The sequence below is a fragment of the Aricia agestis genome, chromosome Z, assembly GCF_905147365.1.
Source record: "Aricia agestis chromosome Z, ilAriAges1.1, whole genome shotgun sequence".
NCBI lineage: Eukaryota > Metazoa > Arthropoda > Insecta > Lepidoptera > Lycaenidae > Aricia > Aricia agestis.
In genome coordinates this window covers 15,234,905-15,253,388 of record NC_056428.1, presented here as the reverse complement: position 1 = coordinate 15,253,388, position 18,484 = coordinate 15,234,905, and the positions used below count along the sequence as shown (strand labels likewise).

General features: G+C 36.2%; 1 non-coding gene across 1 annotated transcript; it reads right to left on the bottom strand.

The window, feature by feature from the left end:
• Positions 1 to 17,089: 17,089 nt before the first annotated feature.
• On the bottom strand, positions 17,090 to 17,162 carry Trnav-cac. The gene has a single exon. It is a non-coding gene; the product is annotated as a tRNA-Val (tRNA).
• Positions 17,163 to 18,484: the final 1,322 nt, after the last annotated feature.

Genomic DNA, 18,484 nt, shown 5'->3' with positions numbered 1-18,484 from the left:
ATCGAATTTCATTTCGGGTATATCTGCGAATCTAGCTCTATCCTTTTCAATCCACGGACTAGTTTCATGGTGTTTAGGATGGGACCATATGTTTGACCAGTATGTATGCATAGATTCAGGGGTGGGTGAAGGGTTATTGTGTTGAGCAGTATCTTGAGCAAGTTTTCTGTAAAATAGTTTTTCATTATTATTAAATTCTTTGTTTTGTGTTTTTCTATTACTGCAATCTTTATATCTTTTTAATCTATTGGTTAGTATGTTTAATTTTTGCTTTAAAGTGTCCAAAAAGTGTGTTACATCCGAATTTTCTGACTCATGTTGTGCATGTATTTTGTACTGTTGCTTTATTTTCTGTATCTGCTTTTCTAGGTAAGAAGAACGAGTACCTCGTATATACTCGGTAAGTCTACCTATATTCGCTCTAAGGTCGCCTATTCTTCCTTCGAGCCGTTTCTGCCATCGGGGTGTCATCTGCGATTTGTTTGCACTGGTCGTATTATTGTTAACATTTATTCTTACTCCACTAAATTTGGTTGCGGTGTATGCTGCAGTGTATATATACGTGTGAAGAGTGTTAAAGTCGGTATCCTCATGGGTCATGTTTGGGATTATATTAGAATTAAGGCAGTCAACTATCAGAAACAATTTTTTAGATGGCTTTAATTTGGGCAAAGATGGTCGCGCTGTTGGAGTTATGTCTTTAAATATGTTATAGGACTCTAAAAACATTTCTTTTAACTGTGTTTCTAATTCTATTGATAACTTTACAGGTACGCGATTTTGAATTGTGACTAAGTTAACTATGTCGTTTTGTTGGTTTGATAAGAAAGAATGATCATCTAACAGGTTTTGTGTTACATTTACCGGCTGGTGTACCGTGTGTTCAGTGTTTTCGACCGATATTTCATCGAGCTCCCTCCGTGCTTCTTCACGTATCCTTTTAAGTTCTTCGCTTGATAGAAGATGATTACTAACAATAGCTCTCCGTTGGTCAGCTATTCTTTGTATTGAAAGGTGAGCTATTGACGGGCATGTGGCGGTAATTTCTTGGTGTAATATCGGTCTGTAGGTGGTGAGGTCAGTCTCTAGTTTGGTTATTCTGTAATAAGCTGTCATTATTGTTTTATTAATTTCAGTTGTCCATTTCATTCTGTTAAGTGTGTAGTATGTTTCAATAGTACCTGGTTGCGTCATGTCTTGTTCGTCGGTCAAGTGTTCGTTTTGATTCTGCAAAAAAGTTCTTACGTCATTTTTTATACTTAAAATCTCCTGTCTGGTTAAGAAGTGTCGTTGAACGATTGCTCGTCGTTGGTCACCTACTCTTTGTTTTGATGCTTCCATTTCTGGAAACTCTGACGAGAATAATGAATGTAACTGTGTCAAGTATGATTTAGTGTCGGTTTCTAATTTTGTGAGAATGAAATATTTGTGCATTATGAAAATGTTCATTTCTTTGGACCATTTTTTACGTTTGCACTTAGAACTATGGATGGGTGCAGTAACTCTGGCTGAAATAGCCTCCCGCACAACATCCGCAGTAGATTCTATTGACGATGACATTGATGAATTTGATGAAGTGGACTGATTGGCTATAAGATATGAAGCTGGAGAAGATGGCGGTGATGAAAAAAGTGATGATAATGGGGAGAAACAAGATGACGAAGTTTCTCTATGATGTGTAACATTATCATTGTGCGACACGGTGCCCACCCCAGAATACGTAGGGCAGCCCGGACCCGAGGGCCCGGGGCGGGATTCTCCATTGCTATCCGCTCCGGTACCCGCCTGGGGTATAGTTCTATTTCTTAGACGCATCACATATGGTTTTTGTCTCAAAGGAAGAGATAACTAAACGGAAAAGACAGTATAAGACGAAACACAGGTGGTGAAAGATAGATAAAATGAACAATAAAAAAAATCATCGCAAACACAAGAATTGACCAATAAAAAGACGGTGAAGAGACAGTAAAAGAAAGAAAGAACCGATGATCAGCCACGTGAGTACCTCACCCCGAAGAGAGCGGGGTGGCGCACCCACGTGTTGCCCGGGGACACCAACTAGGAGGGACCGGCTTCACCCCCTTATTATTATTATTATTAATACCTAAACATACTGCGTCGAAGCAAGTTTTAAAAAAATACCTGCTCTAATAGGTACTGCGTGAAATTTTAATGGTTGTTTTCCCATAGTAAAATGATTCCTGTTTCGTTTTTCATATGAATGAAAGAGAAGACAGGATATTTTAACAAGCTGTTAACACTAACAGACGTTGGTGAAATTGGGGCTAAACCTATCAATGATAAATAGTTTATGGGTAAAGTTGTGTAATTGGGGGGCAATTTAATTTAATAAGCTTTAAAATTTGGCATAAAATATAAAGTTTAATATACAAAAATGAAGTACTTATTGTGTGCACACTGCACAGCTGTATTGATTTAAGGGGTACCAGGGTTTTTTTATAAAAGATTTTGACACCAATTTTGTTGACATCGCGCGCTATAAACTGAAGTCCACGCGGACGAAGTCGCGGGCAACAGCTAGTCATAAATAAAATTCAGCCGGGCTATAGCCGCTCGCGCCTATCGGCATAAAGTTGCCATAGCACCTACGTGCTACAAAATATTTTTCATTTCACAAATGTCTTTATTGCCAGACTGTTGTTGATATAAAGGTTTTATTAAATACTTATAGTTTTAACATTCTGCCACAACAATGGCGCGGAATTGAATTAAACTTACTTATATAAAATTAATTAATTAATTAGTCGTTGGCAGACGAATAAGCCCCTCTAGACTTCGTGCTCACTTGTATTGTCAACATGGAGAGGTAGCATAGAATCCAACGGTACCCGGAGGTGTCTCCTGTCAAAACGGAAACAAAATGGCGGACGAGGCGGTCACTGGCATTGTCACAACACTACGGTGACAACATTAATATACAATTCGTGGAAAGGGCAGGACAGAAAAAGTATTGGCAACGTATTATTGTGCTAACATAATTAATTAAAATTGTTCACTTGTTAACTAGAATGTTTGTTGTAATTGTTTGTTTAAAGTATATTTTAAAAGTAACAGTTTTTACTTAGAAAGTAGTAATCTAATTCATAATTAACATTTTCAAGAAAACGAAAACGTTATAGTTATACTTTCAAATAGATACCTACAAGATTAATTATTTTTACACGTTTTGCTTTGCTAGGTATTCGTGGTATTTTGCAGGACAATAATTTTAAATCTTGCTTAGAATAAAATAATTGATTATTTTTACATTCTCTTTACTTAAGAAAACATTATAATTATGTAACAAAAATGTAAAAAATTACTGGCCTTTAGCAAAAGTTTTTATGGTTGTCGTTTTTGACAGATAACCTTAAACTTGCTTAATAAACTTCGCTACGATAATTTAATTTAAAAAACTTGACAGCCGATGGTTCGATGAAAATGATAGTTGCAGCGCTACAAAGTATCAAGATTAGTTATCGCGTGACGCCAAATGTCACATTACAGTGTCAAAACAAAAAGTATGTAAATGTCATTTGTCACTTAGCGAACTGGCTTTAATTATTGACCAAGTGACTTTTATTTTTATTCTATAGGTAATTAAGTTATAAGTATAGCAAGAATTTTTTAGCTGACATTAGGTATGCAATATTTTTTCTTAATTTTTATACCTATACTCGGCGCTGCGAACCTTGATCCCTATGACACTGACAGTTAATAACATTTACAAGAAATTATCTCAATCTGAATTTACGTTTACGTCCTGCAAAACTTACGTCATCACACAACGTAAGTTTTGCAGGACGTAAACGAAATTTCAGGTTGAGATAATTTCTTGTAAATGTTAAGAATTGTTAAAAGTTCCAACGGAATATCATTGTAATGGCATAAAGCTACGTAAAATTTATAAATGGCATTTTTAGACGGCTCTAATATGATCCTAATTTAATGGTGACGACATTACAATGTTATTAACTGTCAGTGTCATAGGGATCAAGGTTCGCCGCGCCAGTATAGATCTGGGTAATTCAACATAGGAACATACTATAGTATAGTATACTATAGTATAGGCTGGTATAGGTATATTATAATGTTGCATAAAACGCTCGTGCACTTTTTCCACAATATTCAGAAAATATCATTTTTTAAATTTTTTATTCCGAAATAGGTACACGACCGGTTTCAAAATAATTCATCATCAGGTGACACCTGATGAAAACCTCCCAAATCTCCCAATAATCAAAATCCTGGTTACTCTACGTTTGTCAAACAAAACGCATTGTCTTGCCGCCAAATAGTGTTATTATCCTGCCTATTCCGTCAGTCCGTCTGTCCGTCCGTCCGTACATAATCACAGGGTACAGCGGATGACGCAGATCGTGTATTTGCATATGGGGACATTTTTAATTTTTGCCTTGACACAGCATTATTTAAAACGACAATAAGTATACTAGCTGTTGCCCGCGACTTCGTCCGCGTTAGCATAATAGATCACATCCCAAGTATCCCGAGTCCACGGGCGACTAAGCAAAACTTTGCGACTGTTGCTGGTCGCCCCGCACCTCCCCCGCGGGCGAAAACTAATGGGGTTAATGAGAGCCGCAAGGCTCCGAAGATTCGCGAGACTAAGGAGAGCCGCAAGGCTACAAAGAGCCGTAAGGTGGAGTCTTCTCGGCCTGGCAAGGACGAGAGCAGGAGGTGCGATGAGGAGGGCTTCATACTGGTGGAGAGGAAGAAGAAGAAGCCCGCCGCCCGCACCATCGCGGCACCGCACCATAATATGTACCTGAGCAGCGTCTGCGGAGCGAGGTCCCCGCGACGCCCCTGTACATATCTCGCCTGCACTGGTCCATAGAGGTCGAGGACGTCGTCAACTACATCAGTAAGAAGACATCCCTCCACTTGAGGGTCGAACGTCTGCTGTCTCTCCACAAGGTCAACTTCAGTTCCTTTGTGGTGAGAGTACCGACGCATCTTCTATCGACCTTTGAAGCGGAGGAATTCTGGCCGACTGATGTGGTCTATCGGAGGTTCCAGGAGACTCCGGAACGAGCGAGTCACGTAGCCGGCAAAACGTGACAGTGTTAGTTTTTAAGAATATATATAAAATATGTATGTTAGTTTAAGGTATTTTACTATATAATTGATATGTATGTTAGATTTAAGGTATTTCTTATATGGGCCTCTGATGCCCGAAATAAATAATTTGATTTGATTTGATTATTTATTGTACAAAAATATTCAATGTACAGAATTGACTTTCCTACGCTTTTATTATATTAACTAGCGGCCCGCCCCGGCTTCGCACGGGTGGACATTGATTTTTAAATATATTTTTTTCAATCTTTATTTCTTACTCAATCTTTATGTTAAGCAGAACATAAAAATGGTTTACACTAAACGAAATGAATTAATGAAGCACTATAATATTATTCCATCAATGAAGCGGCACCCGGCTGTCGCATAACTATTATATTATAAATCTATTGTGTCTGCGATTCCCATGATCGAGGTAATAATAATTAATATTTACGTGGACTCTCCGGGCGAGCACACCCGCGCGGCGCGCCTTGACGACGCCCAATTCGCAACGTGCAGCAGAAATCGTAATATTTTATTTTCGCCATAACATTAAAACCAAACGTCCAATTTTAATCACTCAAAGACCAAATATTATCTAAATTAACTGTACTTAGTAATGAAATAATTTATTTTGATAAGAATTAATGCCATGAGTAAAATAAAGGCATTTAAATGTAGTCCAAAAACATTTCAAGATTTTTTAATAAAAAAATTGTTATTGTGCCTCACTCAACATAGATAGGTATAGTGTGTTGCGGACTTTTTTGTAGATATTTAAAAGATCTACAATTACTTAGAACATTTAATGGTTTTATCTTTTATAGTTCAGGCAGCGTACGCGAAAAAAGTAACATTTCTGGTTGATTTTTTACACCTTGCGTCCGAAAATCCCAAATATCTTACGGAACCCTATTTTTTTCCAAAATAAAATTTAGCCTATGTTCAGCAGAATTAATGTAGGACAATAGGTAAAGTTCCAATGGTAAAAGAATTTTTCAAATCGGTCCAGCAGTTTCGGAGCCTATTCAAGACAAACAAACAATCAAATCTTTCCTCTTTATAATAGTAGTGTAGATATAGATGTTCCGCGGGGCTTCGCTTGCGTTATTTAGGAATTTCACGCAACCGTACATTTTTCCGCAAAAAAATAGCCTATGTGGTGGTCTACTCTTCATGTTTGCCAAATAACATAAAAATTACTCCAGTAGTTCTTAAGATAATAAAAATTTTCATATAATTTCCCCCATTTTTTCCACATTTTCCTCTATTTCTTCGCTCTTATTAGTCTTAGCGTGATAAAATATACCCTATAGCCTTCCTCGATAAATAGGCTATCTAACACTGAAAGAATTTTTTAAATCCAACCAGTAGTTCCTAAGATTAGCGCGTTCAAATAAGCCCTTTCATATAATTTCCCCGTTTTTTCCACATTTTCCTCTATTTCTTCGTTTCTATTAGTTTTAGCGTAATAAAATATAGCCTATAGCCTTCCTCGATCAATGGGCTATCTAACACAGAAATAATTTTTTAAATCGGACCAGTAGTTCCTGAGATTAGCGCGTTCAAATAAGCCCTTTCAAATAATTTCCCTCCGTTTTTCCACATTTTCCTCCATTTCTTCGCTCCTATTAGTCTAAGCGTGATAAAATATAGCCTATAAGCCTTTCTCGATAAATGGGCTATCCAACAGTAAAATAATTTTTCAAATCGGACCAGTAGTTCCTGAGATTAGCGCGTTCAAACAAACAAACAAACAAACTCTGCAAAATTATAATATTAGTATAGATTAAGAGGAGCATTTACAAAATATGACGATAATTGGTGCTTATAAAATAACTAATACAGGCTTTCAGTTTCATGCACATAACTTTGTTTGTGTAGGAACTAGGAATTCATAAATTGCCTGAGAACAGCACTATCTTCTGTCATTACTTAGGACTTAAATTACCTATCTCCATAAAAAACTAGGACTTAAATCGCCTAAATATTAATTATTAACATTAGCTTGTTCTGTTGTTGATTTGTTCTCAAAGGATTCAAATGCAATGAGATGTAATCATAGATCATCATGTATTTTGCTTATTTACTTACCCCTAGAAAAAGTAACACAAATACCAAAATAGATATTATCAAAGTTACCTTCCACTTTTATTATTATGATCCATAAAAATAACTTAATTAACAAAAAAATATCATTAAACATGACATACACAATACAAAAACACAAAACCATGTTAATTGTATGAAATTGTTGTAAATTATCAAAATATCAGACAATTGTTAGTTGTTACGCTCCAAATTATAGATATTTTGGTTCACAATGCAGCATGGCATAGATGTTTTATATCCAAATAGATAATGAGCATACAGCGACATATCTATACATATAATAAAATCGTACAAACAACAAAATGGTGTCGTGGCGTTTGTATTGCGACTTATTTCTCCTTTTTAGGAACAAACTAAGTCATCTATACATTTAATAAAATCGTAGGAAAGTAAATTCTGTACATTGAATATTTTTGAAAAATAATACTCGCGACGTGATCTACAATCGATATGGAAGCCAAAAATATAGTTTTTAGAATTTTTATCTGTTTGTCTGTATGTAAGTCCGGGATAAACTCAGAAAGTACTAGATGGATTTACTTCAAATTTTGCAAGGATATTACTTAGAAGTCGGGTCAACACATAGGCTATATATTATAACGATATCACCTATGGTGGGAGGGAGGGGCTCAAGTTTCATTATTTTTAGTTTTTTGCTCATATCGCTAAAACGGTGCGTTGTAGAGAAAAAAAGTGCGGTACACAATGAAAGCTCATAAAATTTTCCACAAATTTCTCCTTGACACTTTGTATCTATCTCCACTCCTTGCCTTGCTAGGAGCTTTTATCTCTTTTATCTATACAGATTTCGAGTGTCGTTTGATTTATAATTTTATATGCAGCGAGCTTCGGCACTGGTCGTTTCTTGGGGGGTTATATTTTTAGTTTTTTGCTCATATCGCTAAAACGGTGCGTTGTAGAGAAAAAAAAGTGCGGTACACAATGAAAGCTCATAAAATTTTCCACAAATTTCTCCTTTACACTTTGTATCTATCTCCACTCCTTGCCTTGCTATGAGCTTTTATCTCTCTTATCTATACAGATTTCGAGTGTCGTTTGATTTATATGCAGCGAGCTTCGGCACCGGTCGTTTCTTGGGGGGGGGGGGGGCTGCGCCCCCCCAAACCCCCCTCCCCCCTAAGGATCTGTTACTTACAACAAAATGGTGTCGTGGCGTTTGTATTGCGTCTTATTTCTCCTTTTTAGGAACAAACTAAGTCATCTATACATATAATAAAATCGTAGGAGAGTCAATTCTGTACATTGAATATTTTTGAAAAATAATACTTGCATCGTGATCTACTATGCTGACGCGGACGAAGTCGCGGGCACCAGCTAGTACAAAATAAACGCATACGTTGGCTAATAAAAGTAATATTATGTTGTTTAGGTTTTAAAAACAATTTAATAAGGACATTATCTTATATATAAAATTCTCGTGTCACAATGTTAGACCGCGTACTCCTCCGAAACGGCTTTACTGATTTTAATAACTGAGTCTGAGAATCGGCTACTGGGTACTTTTTATATTGATAGGTGCATTTGTTGAATAAATTATAGTAAATTATTACAACTCGAGACTGACGGCGACCATTGTTTGTGCGACGGAATAGCGATGGACGTTGCCATGGTGACATACTTATTTAGTCCCTTCAATAAAATAATACGGGCGAAATACTTTATATGGCAAAGAAACGTTTGCCGGGACAGCTAGTGTAACTTTAAAAATATGTTACTGTATGTTATGTACTGTTAAAAATAGTGCTTGTAATGAGGTTGTGTTTTATTTATTTCCGAATGTTCATTTTCAGAATAAAAAATGTGTATTTTACATACCGTAAGGCAGAATAATATTGTTTTTGGAAAACACTGTAAAGTAAGTAATTTAAAAACGAAAAAATGAAATCTTTAAAATACATAACTTTGAATTCGTAACAATTGTATGTATTTTACCGTAAGGCAGAATATTGTATCTGGAAAACACTGTAACATCTATTTATTATTTTTATAATATTCTATACAAAACCTAAACTCTCTCTAAATATGTTAAATCTATCTATCCACAAAATTATGTCGGTACATCGATGTTCAAATTATCAAAAATATAAACAATTTGAACATTATCAAGTCGTAAACTGTATGGGTCATGAAGCTCGGCACAATAGTAATTTGTCTATTGTTGTACATCGCTGCGGTATTGTTAATAGGTTTAATTTAACTAGAGGAAGCTTATTATAATATCCACTTCCTGATTTAACCAATATAGTTAAAAATCATAAAAGATGATCACTGATTAGGTCCTATACACCAAAACCTGTGAACCGATGAAGCGTTTGCATGATGATACTTTGTATTCCGGTATAGTTACATAGGAGAGTTTTTATAGTGAACAAATGTACAATTTTCCTTGTGAAAATACTGAAGTCGCAGTTGTCTTTAGTTTTTAAATGTAGTTATTTATGTTAAAACTTCTTTAGTGGAACTGTCCACTTCTTTGGAAAGGGTAAAAAATGTTGCACTTGCGTCAGGCAGCATTCACCTGATCGTTTTTTTTTTTCGAAATTTGTAAGATGGAGGTTGTGTATTGTGTATTGTGTATCACCACCGGCGCAGCGTAGAAGAGAATACATAATATAATATTCTCTCTTTCAGCTGTAAAATTTTTAGCTTCCAAACCTTCGATCACAGAAGTTACAAACAAACGGAGACAGTGCGCATCAGTGTTAATATAGGTAGTAGGTAGGCTAGCCTCATCAACTCTGTTAGTACTAGTAACAGTGTCCTAGTCATAAAGTTAATATACCTAGCGGAAAGCATGATTGAACATGATTTCTATGAGATTAAATTGTCAACGTGCGGCACGTGCCAACTGGACGTCAAAAAAAAAAACTGGTGTCATGTATCACACGTCTCTTTTTACCATGCAGTGATAGTGATAGTGACATCTCTCTTGCTCAGGCCTTTGTTTCTCTATTCCGCTAGGTATATTAACTTTATGGTCCTAGTCTACCAAATAAAACTGATGTGACATGCCCTTTTTAGCCAAGACGTATTCTTTCTCTCTTCTTCTCAGAAACGCCGATCAAAATGTATGGAGCTGACATTACACGGGTCGAACGTCAACTTCATTATTATCGAACGCTTAGGTCGACTCCATACATTTTGATCGCCGATTCTATAACAAAACGATTTAGAAAACGCCTTGGCTAAAAGGCATGCCTGGAAAAACTGATAGGTACCTAGTAACAGTGTGATGTGATGATGATAATGCGCCGTCGACGTCGGATGGAATTAGTGGAAATTAGGCCTCCCCCCCGGCACATCCTTGTTACTACATCTAGTATACGCTACAACGGCAGATGAAGCAGTCAATTTTGAATTCTAATTCAGAATCACGACAACTAAACTTGTCTATGGATGTATAAGAAAGAAAAGATAGCCTGGGACGATAGAAAGTAAAAATCTATTCCTTCGATTTGGCTTGTAATTTTTTTAATAATAATTGCTTGATCTTGTCGAGCTTCTGTTCGGCGAGGAGCAAAGCGCTTCATTTATATGTTGTCTTTTTATAATTTGAAGTTTTGTGACTTGAACTTACGTTCAGAATTCAGTTCCTCTCCATGTTAAAATGTTACCACGCAATTGTTACCATGTCTGCAAATCTGTCTATAGTTTGACTGAATTTCATATTACGTTATTGCCTTACATAAATTATTGTCGTTCATGGCCCATGGGCCAGCGTAAAAACCGATACTATTTAATAAAAGCACTTATCTTTAATATATAATTGTAGAAAAAATAACCACTTGACATTGACCCGTTCCGTTTTCGAATGTTTGGCCGGAAATGGATAATTGTCGGTTAAACCGGAAGTGCATTAGTTTGAACAAATACGGCGTTAATCTGGCGGGCTGGCGTGTGCTGGAGTTGCGACATCAGGAAATGACTCTATCGGCTCGCTGCTCCTACCCTACTACGTGGAGCATGGTCCCTAGATAGGACATTGGCAATCTACGTAACACGCTGGACCCTCGGCTACAATAGTCTGAAAAGATATGGTTGCCAAAGTCATTGAAAAGAACAAAAAAAACCTTGGAAAATATTATTTTATAGTCTGTCAAGAAAGTAAAGAAATTAAAAAGTGGCGAACTCGTAATGTCATCCCTTTCAAATCATTCCAAGAAAAAAGGGATGACACTTAATTACTATGATGTTGGCACTTTTTAATTTCTTCACTTTCTTGACAGACTATAGATGAAGATGAAATATATTGAAAATAAATTGTTCTGTTATTATCTATTATACATTTTGGCTAGATCTTGTATCTTAATAACCTATAAGTTGTAAGTTTTAAACTGTTTTTCGAGAATTGTAATTTAACCACCCATTTATCAAAAAGCAGATTTGTGTCCTGCGATTGCATAGTCTTTTTTTATGAAATAAGGGGACAAACGAGCAAACGGGTCACCTGATGGAAAGCAACTTCCGTTTGCCCATGGACACTCGCAGCATCAGAAGAGCTGCAGGTGCGTTGCCGGCCTTTTAAGAGGGAATAGGGTAATAGGGTAGGGTAGGGAAGGGAATAGGGGAGGGTAGGGAAGGGAATAGGGTAGGTGATCGCGCCTCCGGTAAACTAACTCACTCGAGGAAACACAGCGCAAGCGCTGTTTCACGCCGGTTTTTTGTGAGGACGTGGTATTTCCCCGGTCGAGCCGGCCCATTCGTGCCGAAGCATGGCTCTCCCACGTATAGAGTTGGATAGTCTGCATTTCTAGTAAAATTAGTTATAACTTATAGCTTTAAAAAGTCATTAATTTCGCTTAGTAATCTAGTCACATCCAGTGAGGTGGAGGTCCCTGCGTCATGGTGCTGCCCGTCGTATTACAAATCATCGTTCCTGTAGTGTTGATGCTCAAATACCGACTAATGTAGGAACATTAGTCGGTATTACATGGCCATTGTCGGTTCTAGAGTGTTGATTTTTCTGGGCCTTTAGATTCTTTCCTACTAAATCATATGCTGCACATAGTGTTTTTTAGACGAAATTTTTGAATGTTAAATAATATTCAATTGCATATTATTTTAGTTGTTATGATGAAAGTTTCGCTAAATAAAAGGTTCCTTGATAGCCTTCATGATTGTGATGCTCTGTGAAGTCTATAGCATACAAAATCAACGGCGATCATGGGCAATCATTGAAGATTGCCTAACACATTTGTAATTTTTGCATTGGAGCCATAGCTCCAACATTGGTTAACGCGACATGGAATGACCGCGTAGTGGAGTTTGAAATTTAAACTATGGCGCTGAGTGATCTACTGAGTTTTTTTCATAGTAAAAGCCTACAAATCATGTCGTGTGGTCGCCACTGTACACGTAACGTTCCCGACACGACACGACGACACGTCACGACGGACGTGATTACGTTGCACGCGTGACGCGCGACACGATAAGGCCTATTGAGAAGCAGTGCAGGTTTTATCACTACACTACCAGCGCCGCGAAATTTCTTCAGCGCCCAGGGCGTAGTAAAAGGATGGGAATGGGATGGGAAAGATAACTTACTTCCCCTCCTTTTACTATGCCCAGGGTCCTGGTAGTGCTAAAAAAATAGCGCCCCTTTCGTTTGCCTTCAGCGCCCCTTTTTATCCGGCGCCCTATACTAGTTGAGAAGAATATTATAAAAGATCAACTTTTCGACCTAATTTCTCGTATAAAATTATCAAAAGTGGTGAACGGAATTCGTCGTCGATCATACCTCCTGTCCTTTTATTTCTTCGATTCGATGATTTTAGTTCTAATAATAATTAAGTGTAGAGCCTTTAAACAGCTTGGAGCATTTATGGTTCAATTATAGAGGTAATGCCATGTTTATTTTGTTGCAGGTCCGCTGCGAAATACCGTGTGCTGTCGCACGCCTACAGCACAATAGACATAACTACTACAGTGTCTCAACTCCCATCCTCTGTGGTACAATTACAGTCAACACAAAACTTTGACCGATCGCGATGTCCAACCGATTAGTCATCCGGTGTCCAACCTATGAAATGGCCGGTACAAGTTCCAAGGAGTAAGAGTCAGTTCACATTGCAACGGCCTGGCGTTGTGTTACAATTTATAAAAGCAATACTTTGTGGCCACGTATTAGTGCCTTCAAAAGGACTATGCCCAAAAAAAACCCGTAGTCGATTAAAATAATTTATGTACAGCAAAGTAGACCATAAGTAGTAGATTGCATATTAATAGTATTAATAGTTACGGATGATCAAAGTTACTACATTTCGTCAGTCACTGACTGACAGATCATCAAAATTCTAAGGTACTTCTAGCAGACTTAGAACCTTGAAATTTGGCAACAAGGTAGGTTGTTATCCACAATGAAAGGAAAAATTATGAAACTGGCCAAGTGCGAGTCGGACTGGCGTACATAGGGTTCCGTACCGTAAATTTGTATGGGAGGCCCCCCTTAAATCACAAGTTTATGTACTTTTTATAACTTATTATTAAAGTTCAAATACAATTAAGTATTTTCTGAAATTTTCAAAAACCTTACTTTTACCGTTATGGATATAGAGCAAAAAAGGGCAAAAAAACGTGTTTGTTGTATGAGACCCCCGATTAATCATTTATTTTATTTTAGTTGGACTATTAGCTCTTATAGCGACAACAAAAGTACATAATTTGTAAAAAATTAAAATATCTAGCTATTGCCGTTCTCGAGATCTAGCCTCGTGACACACGGACGGACGACAGACAGACAGCGAAGTCTAGACTCATTAGGAATAGGCTCCCGTTTTCATCCTTTGGACAAGGAAACCTAAAAACTGAAAAGTGTAATATAACTTTATAAAATAGTGTTAACAAAGTTAACAATGAAACTATGATAATTAAATTCGTTTAAAATATAAATGAAATCAGAACTGCGAATTACGATGTACACTCCATACTCGCTCGATAGATGGTGTAGCACTCCCTTTATAATATCGCGGTATCGCTTGTTTGCGGAGCATAATTATTATGGTTCAAAAAAATCCGGGATAGGTCGTAATAGTCATTCGAAAGTAACGTAAAGAATTCGGTGCACGAATAACCTCCTGAAAGTTCAAAAGTTGTTGGGCTATCGTCATAGAATTTGTACTTTGTAGAAGTACCTACCTGTTATTATCAATTAATTTTACGACCTAGAATATATACCTAGATATAGAGAATGGGTGCTAAGCTAAGTACAGAAAAGATTTAACGTGACCTGAAAAGAAAAGAAACCTTAAAAAAAGAATTAAAATCCCACCAAAACATTAAATGTAAAAAGGAGCCAAGCAAAATATTGCATAGCCATGCAATATATCTATCGTAAAAAGTTTTCAGATCATATTCAACCAAGCCTTCAACTTATTTTGTAATTTAAATCAACATTCAGTGAATTTATCAATAGTTTTCTTTATTTTATAATTATTATAGTGGCTTGGCAATGAGCACTAGAGAAATAATCAGCGACTGATTGGATTTATTGGGTACCATCGTCCACATGCGTCGTTACAATATACTAAAAAACACTTTACGCTTGACGTTTGTGTAAGTATGAACTACCCCAAATATGAAGTTTTTTAATTGTTTTTCTTGTGCTCATTGCCGAGCCACTATAATAATTATAAAATAAAGAAAACTATTGATAAATTCACTTAATGTTGATTTAAATTACAAAATAAGTTGAAGGCTTGGCTTGAATATGATCTGAAAACTTTTAACGATAGATATATATGCAATATATCTATCGTAAAAAGGCTATGCAATATTTTGCTTGGCTCCTTTTTACATTTAATGTTTTGGTGGGATTCATTTTATTAAAAACCGTAACCGAAACCGATAATTTGAAAAAATAATTTTGAGATACCCAGTACTTCAAATCAGTTGATTTGAAGTACTGGGTAGGTATCTCAAAATTATAGTAACTATACTAGTTAGTTACTTCCTTTGTTTTTGTGTTCTTTCTCGTGAAGGCGACGTTGATAGACAGTAATTTAGAATTTAGAGAAAAAAAGACTATGTTAAATATTATATACTTTAAGAATAAACTAAATCACAAGTGGCTTCACTCTACATTTTCTATCGGTTGTATCACGGGGAAACTCTAAGAAATTGTTCGGAATCATACCTCCTGCAACTTTTCGCTATCGTTACACGCGAAGCATATTCTATAATATATTTATATTATAGAATATGCTTCGCGAATATATTCCATCCTCATGGTATATTATAGTATATTATAGAAACAAACTGTCACCAGCAGTATTTCCAATACGTAAACCTTCAAAGACCGGCAACGCACTTGCAGTTCTTCTGATGTTGCGAGTATCCAAGGGCGATAGTAGTTGCTTTCCATCAGGTGACCGCTTTGCTCGTTTGACCCATTATTTTATAAAAAACGATCATATAACCGATATTATCATCTAATAATCCCAAAAAACAGTACATAATTAGTTGCGATCGTTTTTAAATCACTCGGTGATTGTTTAATCCAAAAAGGACATTGTATTTGGGATACAGTATATGTAGTCTACTATGCCACATATAAATGGTTTCAATCGATAACGGGTTTTTGGTCCATACATTTTTGGGCATTCCTTTTATCAAAAGTACGGATCGGGTGTAGTTTTGGTGCACCATTTGTAACAACGGCTGTATTTCGTAGTTCCAACAAATTTGGCTAGATGGCGCTTTGTCTAATTTGTGGAAATAAAACTATTTTTAGGGTTTCGTACCTAAACGGTAAAAACGGGACCCTATTACTGAGACTTCGATGTCTGTCCGTCTGTCGGTCTGTCGGTCTGTCGGTCTGTCCGTCTGTCTCCAGGTACTTGTACTATTATCTATTCTGTGCTCCAGGCTGTAACTCAAGAACGGTAATAGCTAGAGAGTTGAAATTTTTACAGATTATGTATTTCTGTTGCCGCTATAAGAACAAATACTAAAAACAAAATAAAATTAATAATGAAGGGGGCTTCCATACAAGAAACGTGATTTTTTGGCATTTTTTGCTCGATTTCAATACTTAATGGTAACAATTAGACACTTGAATTTTTTATAAAATCCTTTATTATATATGTGTACTTTAATAATTAATAACAATATTGAAAAAAGAAAATTAAAAAACCCCCGACAAACAACTTTAAAAAGTAATGAAATAATATTTACTGCCTTTAAGTTCAAATATTTCCCAACTTGTGTAAAGTAATATTTTAGTTTAGCCCATAATTGTGTCGGGTATATTGTATATTCACAAATGTCACGAACTAGTATGAAATACAAAACCCATCAAACGACTACGAGTTGCTAACGGCTTTTCATGAACCAGATAAACCCTGATTGCCCAGCAATGAGCAGGCTGATGATGATGAATTATAGCTAAGAACACTCTCGATCATGTCAGCTTTCAAACAAAAAGAACTAGATCAAAATCGGTCCACCCGTTTCGATGCTACGATGCCACGGACAGATACACACACAGACAAACAGACAGACAGACAGACAGACACGTCAAACTTATAACACCCCTCTTTTTTGTCGGGGGTTAATAAAATAAAAAAAATTAGGGGGCTCCAATACAAAAAACACAATTTGTGGTACTTGGTGGTACTTTTGCTCTATAACGGTAAGGAACCCTTCCTGTGCGAGTCCGACTCGCACTTGGCTGATTTTATTTATGTTCTATTTCTATTGCCAACATACAAAATAATTTATACATACTTTATTAATTCATTTTAAAATATACTTTTTTTAAATTAATAACACATCTTTTCAACGTCACTATTCTTGTTTTTTTATTTAGTTTTTTAAAAGTGAATTTGAAAAAAAGCATTCTATTATTTTAGAATTTTGAGAAAAGAAAATATAAAAAAAATGTTTCCGCCCGGGATCGAACCGGGGACCTTGTGCGTGTGAAGCACACGTGATAACCGCTACACTACGGAAACTGTGCTGAGCCGTATAGCAATTACAGTAGCCCTAGCACGGCCACCAGTACAAATGCTAAAGTATAGACAAACTGTGGACATAAACTAAAGGTGCCGTTCCGATCTTTACCGCGGCCAATCGCGATTCGCTACCGACAAAAATTCAATTAAATTGCCACTTTATGACAGACTATAATAGTACTTATATGTCATAGAGTAGGATATTATTTGAATTTTTAAGACTGTAGTCTGTCATAAAGTGGCATTTTAATTGAATTTTTCGGAACGAAAAAAGATCGGAACGCTACCTTAAGTATATATCCACAGTGTGTCCATACTTTCGCATTTCTAGGTGGCCGTGCTAGGGCTACTGATCACTTGAACTGAATATTTTTTACAAAATATAACTAGGTAGTAGTGTTAATATCGTTGAAACTAAGGTCGAATAAAAATAAATAAGGTAAGGTCGCAGCGATGCTATTGGTTCTCAATAACACATTCCTTGCAACACAGCTCCGCTCAGCTCTGGTGGAAATGCAGCCTAAGCTATTCCTAATCTGAGTAACTAAGCTGGTTTTGCGTTTTTCCAACTTCTAATCCAAGAATAAGACAATTACACGGATGTAAATAAATATTTACACGGGCGATTTTGGTGGAGTAAATATTAAACTGAGAATAGTTCAAGTACAACAGGGTGTCAACTGTCAACCACAGGTGTCAACTGTCACGGTTGGTGTCATTGTGAAATTATAATTGACAATATTTAACCGTCCGGGTCCCATCGAAATTCTCATACAAACGTAATACCAAGATCATTTCCCATACGAGAATATTTACCATATTTGAGTTATTATTCAGCTTAAGATAGTAATTACCTAGGTTCCTGTACAAAGATTCACTGCAAAATATTTTACATAAGTACCAAAAAATATGAACGATTACAATTTAGTATGTAAATATTATAATCGTTCATATTTTTGGTATGTAAATATTTTGCAGTGAATCTTTGTACAGGAACCTAGGTAATTACTATCTTAAGCTTATTGCTGTTTAATAATTCAAATATGATAAATATTCTCGTATGGGAAATTATCTTGGTATTACGTTTGTATGAGAATTTCGATGGCACCCGGACTCTTCATACTCTTCGCAGCAAACGAAGATATCCTAGAGTAAATTGGAGGAGTAAAATTATACACTAGCCCCCTTACTAATAAACGCTATATAAGCTTTGCATAGTTATAGAGTGTTTTGTCTTCTTCAATCCAATTAAAAATGTCACTTGTGTGACAGGAACAAAACACTGTATAACTATTCAAAGCTTATACAACGTTTATTAGTAA